Here is a 15191-nt window from a genome sequence, read left to right on the forward strand (position 1 = left end):
TCTCAGCCTCCTTCACCAGCTTCTCTCCATGCCCTCAAATTTTAAAGGTTGAAATATCCCTGGAATCATTTCTTAAAAAAAAAAAAAAAAAAACTCTTCCTTTTTAATGTACGCTTATTCCCTTGAAGATCTCAGTTAATCTCACGATTTTAAATAACATTTATGTGGATGACTCCAAAATTTTGTCTCCACCCTCTATATCTGTCCTGAATTCCATATTCAGATAACCAACCACTTCCTCATTATGTTTGATTAGTTTCTTAATAATTTTAAATTAACCTTTCCAAATCTGATGACAATCCCAAATCTTCTAACTGTTTAGGTCAAAAAACTTGGAGTTATTCTTTGACCTCTCATTTTCACACCCTGTGTGCAATCTGCCAGTTAATCTTGGCTTGCTCTTAAAGGTATATCCAGAAACTGATCTTTTCTCATCACTTCCACTGTTACTACCTTGGTCTAAGACACCATCCTCCTTCCCTTGGATTACTAAAGACGTCTTCATACTGATCTCCACCATTCTTTCCTACTCTTCTCCTTCCTTGCTTATCTGCTTTATTCCTACTGGCTTCTTGCTGTTCCCAGGACTTGCTAGGCACACACCCCCTCAAAGTTCTTCCTCCCGACATCTATTTGGATAATTTCCTCCCTTGCTTCAAGTATTTGCTCATATCTCACATTCTAAGAGAGAATTAACCCTCCTTTACTGACTTATTACTTATTACCCACGCTCCCATCCTGGCTGACCTCCACTTCCCTGCTATAGGGTTTCATATGCACCCCTCCTTAGAACTGATCAGGCTCCTTCACCAGCTTCTTCTCAAGTCCCAAAATGCTAAATGCTGGAGTGCCCTGGAACCAGTTCTTGAAATTCTTCCCTTACTGATCTACTCCACTCCACTGAGGTGAGGAGCCCAACCAATCCCATTACTTTAAGTGCTATGTATGCGCTCTACACGTACAAGTGTGTGTGTGATATAATTGGCCGATCGATAGTTTTGATTATGTTTTATCTGTCTTCCTCCTGCAGGAATGAAGTTCCACCAAGGCAGGTATATTCGCCTATGTTCACTGAGGTACCTCAAGAGCCTAGAACATTACTTGGAACATAGTAGGCACAAAGTCCATTTTTGCTGAATGAATGAGTGAACTAATGAGTAGATGAACTGACTTCCCCACTTCTGTCCTTGATCTCTTTTATCTAGTCTAGCAGCTGGAGTGATGATTTAAAATGTAGGTCAGATCCTTTCACTCACTTGCTCAAAACCGAGGGCTTTCCATTTCACTCACAGAGAAGCCAGATCCTTATAGTGAGTCCTGAGGTCCTATGTGACCTGCTCTTGTCAGTTATCCCCTGGCTTCTCTCCCTCCTGGTGCTCCCTGGCTGAGCTCGCTCAGCATCCACAGCGTGGGCTCCAGGCTCCTGCCTCCCCATCTCGTGCTGGTCGTGCTCTCTGCCTGGACGCCAGCTTTGCGCTCCCCTCACCTCTTTTCTTAGAGTCACCTGGCAGAGTTCTCCCTCAGCCTTCATTTTCCTCTTTCCTTCTTTCTGTTTCTTCTTAGTCCTTATCATCATCAACATAACACATATGTTACTTCTTTCTTTTGTTTACGGTATGTCTTCCCTCTAACATATACATTCCCCCAGGGGAAAGGTTTTCGTCTGTTTACTATTGCTGTATTCCCAGCACCTTCCATAGGGCTGGCTCAATGCAGACGTTCAGTAAATCTTAGCTAAACTAAGGAATTACTGTTGAACATGCTGCAAATACGCTGCTTAAGCGCCAGGAGCTCAGGCAGTGATGCGTGCTGAAGGAAAGGAGTCATTTTTCATGTCTCAAGCCAAGTCATGGAGCTTCTTCTGAAATTAGTGAAGCTAGCTAATTGGCCAGGGCTGATTTTCCTGGATAAAATGACAGTGGCTGCATGACTAGACTGGCTAAGAGCCTGTAACTCAATCTCCAGAAATCTGCATTGTCTAAAGTACAGTGAGATCACTGATGCTTATTTTATAGACATTTGGGTAAAGTAGAACATTTTAGAATATATATAACAATGTGTGCTACTTCATTATCATGTCCTCTCATTTCCTTAGAACTTACCAAATTTTACTTGAGAGCCCACATCTTAACTTACTATAAACCATGTTACTCTTTAGCAAAATAGTGAGGACATAGGAACCTTTTAAAAATCACTGCTTTGAATGTTGATGAGTTTAGGTACTGTCATTCTTTTTTCAAATTTACCATCCTTGCTCAATATTTAACATCAATGAGATTAGTAAACTTGATTAATAAAATGCAGCAAAGAAAATGATATTTACCATTTCATTCTGACTGAAGTTTAGGAGAAACTGCAAGCTTTTGATGTGGAAGAAGCTTAATTTAAATGTCCTCACGGTTACTCTCTGAATCTCATCCTCATCCATGGAATAGAAATGATAGTAGCTTATTTCGTGGCTTCTGGTGAGAGTGAAAAAAAAAAGGTATGCACTGAAGTTTGTAAGTTTCCTTCCCTTTTTCCAAAGTACAGATACACAGAGAACTATGAACATTAGAGAAAACCACTTTCTATTTCCAGAGTGTTTTAGAGTGCAATTCTTCTTTTTTCTTAATTTCCCTAACAAATCTATAAGGAGGTAGATGAAGTGGGGTTTTTTTGTTGTTGTTCTTTTTGTTTTTTTGTTTTTTGCTTCATTTTAAGGAGGCACAGAGAATTTCATGCTTTGCACGTGGTCACAAATGGAGACAACATGCAGGTTTTTCTAACTTTGGTCCACATGCTTGACATTAAACCACACTGCCCAGTCTGTGGTTAAGTTAATGCTATTTACTCATCCATCATTTTATTACCATTGACATAATTCAATAATAGTTATAGTCCCTTAAGGGAGTGAACTTCCTGCTCCAGAAACTTTGTTGAGATGCTTAGTTGCTTACAAAACAAGCAAATTAAAATAGATTATTCAGTGTTTGTTTCAGTTTGAAGCCTTCTGTCTCATTTAGATGAGGACTGTTCATCTCTCAATTGTCAAATATTGACGATGATGAAATCATGTGTGTTTATCTGAGAACCTATTTTGAAAATGTTTTTGTCAATTATTTAATGCAATTCTCTTAATTGAAATCAAATTGGCTGATCTCATCAAATAAAGGTAAAACTATCTTTTTTTCAAAACGACTTTTTAAAAAAAAACAAAAATTCTGATATCTTCTTAAGTGAGAATTTTCTAATTCATAATTAAAATATTTTCCTGAAAAGAAAAATACTATATTGCTTTCTGAAATTGTTCAAAATAAGCAAATACCTAAAGAAGACGTGCTTCCCTCCTGCTGGCATAGTGTATTGTAGTATGTAACTTTGTTTTTCAGTCAAAATATTTACTCTTATGTTTATATATAATCCACCTCATGCTACAGTGGGTTTGAAGCAGGTTACAAAAGTATAGATACAATGAAAGGAGGATAAAATAGTTAAATGACTCTCTAGGAAGTAAAAATAAGCATAGCTAAAAAATAACCCTGGACTATATAAGATTAGTGTTCAGACATGTATGACTTAGGTGGTCCAGTAAGTTTATATGTAGCTTCTAGAGGCCAGATCAGACAGAGAAATGAGATCAGGTTTATACGTCATGGTGTCCTAAGACTACAGGAGCACATACAGTGTAAGAGAGTTAACAAAAGAAATACAGATTTTCTAAACCTTAGGGAACTAAGAGGAATTTATCTCAGATGCTCAAAAGAGATCTACTTTTAAGTGATGATTTTTTCAAGGATACTTTTACCAATACAATGACAGAATTTCAACATCTCCTATTGTGATGTCTTTTAGCATGGGCTTATGGCAATTTGTAAAAGTGCGATTCTAACAAATAATTTATTTATGGGTCAAAAGAGATTCCCCCATTGGTAAAGTGTTCTTATTTGGCTTTGTTTCATGTAGTGGATTAATATTTTATAATCACACAAAGAGCATTCCTATTGGGGTTTTCACATTAGCATATCCACAGCTCATCACAGGGTTTCAGGAAGATTTTAGCTTAATCCATGAGGAGACTTCTATTCTTTTAAAGGTCCATTTAAGGCAATTGCTTAAAATACTTGGCCTAAATCCAGCAATCTGTGTCTTAGATTGTGATCATTTCTTAGAAACATAATTGAGTTACTGAATTTCACTTGAACTTATTGGATTGCTTTAGTGTAGCATTTTCCCTCACCAGTAGCTATATGGCGGTCCTTTAATTGCTACACAAAGTTGACTCAGTCTTTTTTTTTGTCAATATGGTACCTTAAATTCACCACTAAAAAGATGAAAATACTAATTAATGTGTATGACTAAATGGAACAGAACTGCATGTGTTGCAACTCCAGCTTAGTATTTTATTACTTTGCATAATAAAATAGGGAAAGTTATTTATTTATCCATTGAGTTGTAATTAATTACAAGAAAGCAATGAATCTTTAGCATTTCAAGTCTGGAGCCTGGCAGATTTAGAACACACTTGACCCCTGACTTGCTGGAAAATGAAGGAAGTGGGAGTAAACATTTTCTTTATAGGACAAGATGCTTTGGGATGGGAGGGACTCCATGAGCTTGCCAAAGCTTTGGGTCAAACTGAGCACAGATGGCTATAGCTGATAAAGGTGTCTATTATTGTATTTTCTTCTTGGCACTTTTCTGCCTGTGTGTTTATACTTAAATGAAGAATTTTTTGTTGCTCAGCAACCAAGAGAATATACATTTAAAGGATACATTTTTGTTAACTAAAAAAACAAAAAAACTGGTAGTTTTAGATATTGGTTATTGGAGGTTAGGGAGGTGTTACTTTGAGCAGTATTAACATTAAGCAAAGGTGATTTTCCAGGAGAAAGTGTTTGCTATTCATGTCTAAAATTAAATACATCACATTATACATTTACTTCTTAGCTTGTCTTTACCTTCTACCTCAAATACTATTTGAAAAAAAATAGCCTAAGTTAGTGTATTATTTTAGTGAATTTAACTTCTTATGATGCATAAGGGAAACATTACATTTGCAGAAGTGAAACTATAATTTCAATTTTATTTTCATGACTTTAATTTTTCCTAAAATCAATTATTGTAAAACCTCCATTAAAGGATTTAATATGTACTTCAATTTCTGAAGGAGTTCTATGTTATTCTTAATAATGAGTAAACTTGTGCACTGCATGATTAAATGTTTTTTATAAGTAAACATACATTTGGAAGTTAGAATAATTTTGTTCAAATCCTGGCTTCACCCTTTCATGCTGTGTGACCTTGAAGCAGAAGTTAAACATCTCTGAGCCACAGTGCCTTCATCTGTTAAATAGAGAGAATTCTAACCACTTATTTTAACCACTGCAAATAGCAATGCATAGTTTCCTAAAAGTCTGGTTTACTTTTAGTGGTGCTACATTCAGTTATTTACTTCTTGTGTGGTCCAGAAAGCAATGATTAAAAAGAAAAAAGTGTAAACAGCTACTGGGCATGTAAATAGCTACTGTTTATGCAGGAATTGTGATGACATTTCTAATGATACCATGTAAATGGGAAACAAAACCAAACTTACAAATTATATTTCCTGGTTTTAGGAAGATTATTAAGGAAGCACATTAAAAAATACCCCTGATAATTTTCTTCATTTATTCTATATCAGGTAGAAAGATCATTTTTAAATGACAGTGACTAGAGAGCTGGAAGACATAACTAAGAAAGATTATTACCTAAGACAAGGAACAAATGTAATTTTTAAAATATTGATTTGCATGAAATTTAAATTTAAGTTAATTGCAGGATTCTTCTTTTCATGTTAATATAATACAAAACCAGATAAGTATTACCCAATTTTGGACTGTGTTCTGTTAAGAGTATCATATACTGAAGTCATTTTAAAACATAGCCTATCTGGGATAAACAATTTAAATAAAAACTTTATTGAAAGGAAAGTGTTAGAAATTAGATTTTAGAACATATTTGAGCCCTAAAAGCCTTTTGTTTCAATTTAATACCATATTTGAAACATTTCATAGAGAGAATTTTAAATATTCCAACTAATATCTGATCATTGTAAGCACTGCAATTTTAGGAGTTCTATTTCTAAGAAAAGATATTGTGAAAGCTGTTAATTTTACTTGTGCTTTTCTGAATAAGGAGTCTTCTTTCTATTCCAATAGAGGAAATGAAACATGGTACTTCTCTGATGTCAAGGCACTGATGCTGGAACAATTTTAAATGTACTATGATTATGGAGGCAAATACATTTAAACAGAATTGGAGTGGTAAGAGGATGCCAGTTTTTGTTGATTTCCAACTTATGTGTCACACACTGTACTATATGTTGTACAAATATTATCTAATTTGCTTCTCTCAGTAGTTATTTGAGGAACATAACAGTATCTCCATTTCATAGATGGAGCACCAAGGACCATGACAATTTGAGTAAGTTGGTTTGTGGTAGAGCTGGATTTGCGTTGATTTGGTTCCAAAGCTTTTGTTCTTTCCACCAGATTCTTCTGCTCTTTAACTATTACACATCATTGTCTGCTAATGTAATAGAAATAATGAGATTAAAAGGAAAAAAACCCATAAATGTAAAAAAAAGCATTTGTTTGAGTCTTGACCTCTATCATAACCAGGTCTTACTTTTTTGTTTGGAATATTTATATAATGAATATGCACTTTTTGAAAGCTAAATAATATAATCAAACAATATTTTTTAAAGAATTAATAATCTTGCTTCAGAGAACATCAATGAATTGTGTTAAACTATAAATCATGTTAAAAGGCAAGACATGCTGAGAAATCACAGAAAATTTCTATTTGCTAAGGGTTGAATTCATGATTAACTGAATTAAATTAGATGTTAAAATAACGTTGAAAGCGGTGTCTCTATCATTGATACACCTAAACATATCTCCTAATTAAATACTTTAAAATGAATTAATCAATTTATGCTTTTAATGATGGCTTTGGAAGAAAGAAAAATATAATATTTAACTTCAATTTAGTTATTGATAATTAATATGGATTTAGTCATGAAAGAAGGGATAATATGGAGCCCACACTTATAAATACACCTATATATTAAAACACCTATGTACATATAACGCAGTATATCTAATGTGTGAGTTGCATTGAAGATTAGTGTTACTGTGTGTTAAGCGTTCCTTATAATGTTGTCGAGTCCAAACTTGTTCTGCTTGCCACATGACAGGCCAATAAATCGAGAGATGAGGTGTTGGGGCAAGAAATAACAACTTTATTCGGAAAGCCAGCAATCTAGAGGATGGCAGACTAATGTTTTGGAGAACTATCCTACTCAACTCAGAATTCAGGCTCCTTTTATACTAAAAAAGGGGAAGGCGTGTAGTTGGTTGTTGAAAACTTACTGGTGTAGGAATTCTTTGTTCTTGTAGCTGTCCATGTGGGTCAGGTCATGGTGCCCCTGTAAAACCTTTAATAAAACAAATGTTATTTTCTGTTCTGCAACTTACTATCTTTATATAAGTGCAAAAATGTTAACATCCTTTAATGTCAGAGCCTTGAGAATAAGCTCTCCTGTATATTTCAGGCTAAAGGCAACATTCTTTTACGAAAGGTGCACAGCTAGCAAGACCAAGCCTAGAAAACAGGGCACCGGGCTAAAGCCAAAGGAGCAGATCCAATATGGAGACGGATTGTTCTTTTCTGTTACAAAATGAGAACACCTTTGAGAGCTTTCTTGCAGTGTTTCTCAGTAGATAATTCAAGCAACTTCGGGTTTCCAGTTTTCTTCTGAGATGGAAGATGTATACAGAAACAGGAGAGTTGTTAATCGTTTTCCTGGCCATTGTATATGTTCACCATGTGAAAATCTTGTTTCTGCTCATTGTCACTGAGGCAAACCAAGGACTCCTAAATTAGAAGGGATAAGTGCTAAGACCTTGTTCTTTTTTAAATTGTGAACAATTTATTTGCCTTTGTATTGCCTTCCCATCCTCAACTTTCATTCCTGTATTCAGTATGCCAGACATGGGGTTTAGTACTGGAGATTCAGATTTGCATTTTACAGATCTAGGCCTCCAGGGGACAAACATCTAACAGGAAGACAAACATCACATAAACCATTTTCAGAAAATGTAGAAGATTGCTGTGATGAAATAAAGTTTTACCAACTGATTATAGTAACTGGTTTCATACAATTGAGATTATCTTACTTAAGACTTGAGTTTTTGTGCTTCATAAGGGGTTATCTGCATATTTTAAATTATTGGGAGTGAAATCATTTCCTTGGTCTCTATTCGGGGAAGACATCTATTAAACAATATCTATCTTTAATAGTTTCCTGTTTTTAAAATATTTGATATGAGATATCACTGTGTAATTAAATAGAGCTTGATTTAAAGTATGTCCACCTTGGGCCTCATTTCAGAGATGCTTTAGTATCTAAGACACTCTTAGATGGTCTGAGGCAGCTTCTCAGTCCCAATGTGCCTTCCCTCCTTCCTGCTAGGACCCTGGGCTGTTCTGGGCTGCGTCTCTGCCCTGAAGAGCTACCTTTGCTCTACAGTGCCTCTGTGCATGCGTACATTTGATGAAGATGTGTATCTTGGTGAGGAACTCTATTCATTTGTCTTCAGCATTATTTCTAAGTGTGATAATCATTATTAAACAAGAACAGTATGGTTAGTAAATAATATTATTGAACAATAATGGCAACTATCCCTAAAAGAATATGAGCTATTTATTAAGAAAAAGTGGCTATTTATGCTTTTTGATTCAAATCTCAAAGTAATGCTATGAAATAGATGTTGCTTTTTAAAAACATTTAAAAAAGATTTATTATATATTTTTCAAAGGAATAACAGTAACAAAAACTCAAAAGAGATCTTATTAAAAGTATTTATTCTTAGCATAGGGAACAACATTTTAAGATTGCATATATGTGCTTTACAAAGAATATTTATATCCAAGGTTTTGAAAGTAGAATCAGAAGGGGGAAAAGGACCAAAAGAAAAGCGATAAAGAGAATTTAGAAAAATAAATTGTAAAACGTCAGTAGTTTTACAAATGAGAAAACTCAGGCTTAGGGAAAGATAAATTTGCACCCTTTGGGTCATACAATTAGCAAGGCCTAGAGCCAGGACTGGCCCGCAGGCACTAACTCCAAAACTCATCTCGACCAGTAGCACATTCTGACTGAAGTTTCTGATATAGATATCAGTTTGGGAACTTTTAAATAAGTAATTAATATTTTCACTGTACTCGGTATATTATTTGTATAATTTTATATGTGTTTATAGCATAGATGGTTTTTAAGATCACTTTAAGCCTATTCTGGAATGAGTGATAAAAAATAGATTGAATGTAGAAGAGGATTTTAAGCAAATGAATCTGGAAAAACATTCTTTAAAATATCACTGACTTATACAAAATATGAGTACGTACGACATTTTCTTCAACGTGCTTTTTCAAGGCTTTTATTGTTTCTATTTTGTAGATGCATAATAAGCAAAATTTAAACTTGTAAAAATACTCCATTTCCATATGGTCTCAAAACTTAATGCACATGAGGATTCCTACGTGAATGCTTATTTTAAAATGCAGATTATTTTTTAGAAGATCCAAGAAACTTTAGATCATGTCATTTTAACAAGTCCCTGAAGTGATTCTGATGCAAATAGCCCACTGACCTCATTGTAAGAAACTTTTCTTCTTTAATTGGTTAGGTTTTTTATAAGAGATTACTTACACTTTTGCAAATTTGGGAAGTTCTCTAAGTAGTAGTAGTGGTAGTAATAGTAGTAAGATCAACACATGGAGTCCCAGTGGGTACCTTTTCTCCTTTGGTATCTTTTCAAACATACTAGAATACTTTGGTTTTAGTCGACAAGCTGTGACAGGTGTCTGTGTCAACTAATGAAATACTAAAATGTAAATTGAATAAAGAAAAATGTACGTGCCCTATTTATTAATGAAGCTGGTGTAAATGTGTTATAAATAGCTATCCAGCTTTCAGAATCCCCTCCCTGTCTTCTCAGAAATTACTTTTAACGAGATAGCTTTTATGTATTTGTTTGTTTATTATTTATATATTTCCTTATTTTTTTAATGAAGTATACTCAGTTCACAATGTTGTGTCAATTTCTGGCGTACAGCATAATGTTTTAGTCATCTATATACATACAGATATTCTTTTTCATTATAGGTTACTGCAAGATATTGATCTTTATACATTTACTATATGTTTAGAAAGATGAGAATGATAGATTTTTGTTGGTATTAGTCAAACTTTCAAAGATTAACTCATCTTACAAAGGGCAATATTTCCCAGGGAAATAATGGAAAAAAGAACAATCTGAAAGAAGCATATAGTGTTCCAAGTATAAGGGACTGGCTTTGTGAGTCTTCCCGAGGAGAGTATATTTAAAAGGGCCTAAAATAAGGATTTTTTTTGCTTTGAACAAAACGTATGAGATGTTTTTAAAAGTACATGAGGTAGCCTGAGGCAGTAGTGATATGATAATTTATGCTAATATTAGAGACTCACACTTAATAACAAATCATATATTATGAACTCCACTGGCTTATTTGATTAAGACCTCTTAGTTTTCATATGATGATTCTATAACTGTGGAATTACTTTCAGCCTGGAGGTCCAAAGTGTTTCTTATTCCTAAAGTCACCTGAGAAGTGAAATATGAGGTATAGTATTACCCATTTATGAGAAAATTGATCAGTTATTAATAAAACTTGGACAAAATTTTAGGATTCCCTCATTTGTTCAGTTATCTTTTTTAAGTTCTGACAATATATTGTACAATGTCTTTTAATTTGTGTATATTTTCCTTTATCCAAAAAGCATTTACATTTACAAATAAGAGTATTTTTACCTGCCCACTCAAGATACAATCAGTAACTATAGATGTAACAATCTATATGTAAAAGAGTAGGAGAACACTTGAAAGAAATTGCAGTTTAGCTTAATTGAAACATGTGCCTAGCCATCTGGAGCACTTCTGCATAAAATAAAGACATTTGGCATTTTAAATAAAGGATTTTGAATTAAACCAGGAATCTTTTGTGTCTTCCAAAGACATTGATTTATTGGAACTATATGTGGCTTTCCCTCATATACAAAAGATTAATGATTTCCTAAATGTTCTTTCATTCCTTCTTTATATAAAATGAATCCATAACAGTTAAGCAAAAGGAAATCTTTGAGGTTCTATGCACAAAGGTGACAGAAATATTGCAAAGTATTTTGTTTCAACAATTCATCAAATGATACAAAATGTAAATTAACTTTAAAAATGAGCTTGGCATTATTGAATGTTGGTTGAATGAATTAATATCTTAATATTACATATGAGTGAATTTTGCAAAATATTAAAGAGTACCATAAAATAATTCTAACTTTTGATCTACAAATTTCTAAAATTTCAGCATGGTGATTGGTGCTGATGAACTTTAAGAATCAAACAGATCTGTACTTACCAATATGAACTAGCTTACTTATATACAGGAATTTTTAAGAGTAAAACTTTTATTAAGCTCAAGTAATTCTAAATATTATAGTTCAAGTGATTAAAATAGCTTTTATATTACGAAATTGAAATTACTATTGTATTTATTGTAATAGTTCTTAGTATTTTAATTTTTGAATATTATTTAAAATTTCTATTGAGATTACATAACTGACATTATACATTTATTATTTACAGTCAAAATAAGAACCGAGTTACTTCTTCAGTGACCTATGTTAATGTAGAACGTTTATTTGGAGTGGTCACGAGAGAGATAGATTTTTGTTACTTCTTGTATAGATGCAAGTTAACATGCAAATCTCCATAGTTAAACAAATTCATTTCATATAACTACATATATTCAAGGTTGGGCAAAAGAATTAAGCCAAGAAAAACAGGAAAAAAATTTAGGACCACTAACAAAATCCTGAAAACCCACTTGAAAGTGAATGAATTTTATCAATTAGTTCTTTCTTGGCTGATTGGAGCTCCTTTTCACTGACTGGCACATATATTCTGAATGAAAAATACAATTACATGTTAAAAAATGCCATGTTAATTGTGTGTAAAGCCTGTCTTATGATGTCAAAAATTATTAAATAGGTAGCTTATCCTTTGAAAGGCATCTATTAAGTTTACCAATAATTATAATTGTATTGAGGTTTTATAGTTACTTGGTTTATCATTTTAAAACAAAGTGAGATGAGAATTCCTGAGTTACTTCTTTGAGTATATGTTTGCATGAGAAACACATGGATTTGGCAGATAAATAAATAAATACAATTATTCTTTTAAATAAATAATTAAATATACTTTTATAGTTCATTAGTTCTTACCTAGAGTAAGTGCATTCTAAGATTAAGTTTCCAATCATAATAATTTTTAGGTAACTTATTAAATTATTGCATGATATATTTTGTTAAATTTGATAGTGTTATTTGGGTTCTGATGTAAATATATCTAAATTAAAAAAAACTAAAATTATCTTTTTAACATTGAGAGCATGAGGTGCGAATATGTCTTCAGAAGAGTAATACTGTTTAGCATATAACTGTTTGTTGGACATATGAAAGGGTTAGCTTAATTTTGCTTCATATGAAAACATTTAGGTTTTTGTGGAGTTTTACATTTTAAGTCTCCTTTTGTTTCAGGCTGCTGTTTCATTGTGTCCATTAGGTTATTATTATGACTGAGTGATGGTCATACTATCTATTTTGGTTTTCTGCTTCCTGTATTAGACAATACATTTTGATCTGTATTGTGTGTCATTTCATTATACTTGCAAAATACTTCTTTTCTTAAGAAATTTACTTAGGCTGTTCCTACAAGTAACAAGGGTAGGGTCCAAGATTGGTTTCATAACTCTCTTATTCTCTCTCTGTCCCCAGTACGTGCACGTTCACAGGTAACTATATATATATATATATCCATTAATTTAAGAAATGTGGTGAGTTCTTTATTTTTTGTGGGGGGTGGGTAGTTGAGTTTATTTATCTATTTATTTTTAAGGAGGTTCTGAGGATTGAACCCAGGGCCTCATGCATGCTATGCATGTGCTCTACCACTTGAGCTGCACCCTTCCCTGAGTTCTTTGTTAATAGCTTACATTTTAAACCAAAAAAATTATATCTCTGACGTTGTATTTTATTTTTGTTTAGGCTCCTGAATTAGAAAGATAACTTTTTTTTTTACATTTTTTTCTCTTATATTCTTTTTTAGTATAAATATACTTTTAAATATTTAAAAAATCCTAAAATAAATAGTGTAATTGTCACACTAATATGATCATGGCTAGCACTTAAAATTTTTGTAGATGCCATCATATATATATAATTTTATTCTTTATGGTAAGAACAACTGGTTGAAGAGAGAAACAAAATTTTTTATTATTCCACAGTTACAAATATTAAAATAAGATCTAAAAGCCACTGTATAAAGCTTTTTTTATTCATTTTCCTGCTGTTTTTATGTCTTATTATATTAAATCAGGGTTTTTAAACAGAGATTCGTCTGTGTGCAATTCTTTTGAATAAGTATTCTGAAGTAAATACATCAATGCTATATGGTTTGGATACTACACAATGGGTTGTAATTAACTATACAGACCAATATTAGTTGTATGAATGTTTTATTTACTAGGTAGCAAAAGTTCTGCCCGATTTTAACACAATTTAAGTACGAGCTACACAAGCTTTAAGTAATCCATCATTTTGCAGTTTTAAATCCTATCCAGTGAGTTCTTCATAAAGAAACGCGTGTTTTTTATCATCAGGCCTCCATATTTTTCTGTGTAAGCTGACATACGTCTTTAGATTCTCTGCTTCTACCCTTCTGCATACTGAGAGCTTACTCTCCTTTGTCAGTGCAGACATTTTCAGAAACAAGTCAGTGTTTTACCTCAGTTATGTTGAACTATCTCCACTGCTTTAAAAACAATGGTGAATTAAGTACCTTCGCTTTGTGGGCCTGGTTACTTTCCAGCTGCCAGGGCTGAGGACCCCCTCTGCTTTACCTCCAGTATGTGCTACCACCCACTTTCTGTTCTATTCTGGCCCCTAAATCAGTCAAGAATTTTCATCTCATTTATAATTCCAGTTGATTAAAAACAAATGATGAAACTTTAATTTTATTTCTTGATATTGTTTTAATAGCAGTTCTTAATAATTTTATTTAGCTCAGACTTTTGAACATATTTTTAAAAGTCTGAGTTTGTGCTGACTAATATGTGAAGAACTTCACTGCTTAAGAAAGTAAATTAAAAATAAATGTTGGTCCCACTCTGGAAGAAATTTTGAGAAACCACACTACAGAAAAAAGAAATGTGGCAAAAATTGTGTGAAAGTAGACAAAATAAATGAGTTAACCACATAATTAAGTAGGTTAATTTGAAAGGGCTTCCGAAGAGAAGCTTCAACTTGGACTTCTGGGGTTTGCTAAACGTTAGATGGGCAGGGAGGGAACATTAGGCATCTTCTAAATGCAAATTCAACCCAGGACTGTGTACAAAGAGGACCCAGAATAGTAATTGAGCTGATCACAAGACCATGTATTAATGCAGATTTGGTTTGTGATGTCAGTCCGGGAAAGTGAGCAGCAGGAGTGCATTAGGACCCAGATATTTTCTTGTTATGTTAAGCAATTGACATTTTTTTAATTTGTAAGGACTTCTCAAAGCTCAATTACTATAGTGCAGAAAGTTCCTAATGAGCATTGAGCAGTTCTGTAAATTTTGCCAAAACGTATCCAAAACATATTACATGTGGATTTTTAATAAGATTATTTGTTTTATAAATATATCATTTTAGTATATTTTACCCTCAATTCCCCCTTCCTGTGGTCAATTTCCCAATTACCTTGAAAGATTCAGAAGCAAATTTATTAGGTAAATTATTTCACTTTTGTTGTAATTGAACAAGCATAGTAAGAGTAGGAGCCCTGGTACCGATTTAATTTACTTTTCCTGTATAATATAGCAGATGGTCTCCTATATTAGACCATCTCCTATATTGTATTTGTCATTATTGGCAATACTGCTAGGTGGGATGTTACCTTGATTACAATATATTTAAATGACTTGTTTTAACTTTATTTCTTATAAGATGGATTCAGATTGCAAACCTATATTCATTAACCTATAATCAATGCAATTATATTGTTGTTAAACATACCCTTTCTGATATA

The 15191-nt window shown here is 33.1% G+C and overlaps 1 protein-coding gene across 1 annotated transcript in view; it reads left to right on the top strand.

Annotated features, from left to right (window-relative positions):
- FAT4 (FAT atypical cadherin 4) overlaps window positions 1-15191 on the top strand; it is a 156678-nt gene that overhangs the window by 14550 nt on the left and 126937 nt on the right.

Source organism: Camelus ferus, chromosome 2, assembly GCF_009834535.1.
Source record: "Camelus ferus isolate YT-003-E chromosome 2, BCGSAC_Cfer_1.0, whole genome shotgun sequence".
NCBI classification, from domain to species: domain Eukaryota; kingdom Metazoa; phylum Chordata; class Mammalia; order Artiodactyla; family Camelidae; genus Camelus; species Camelus ferus.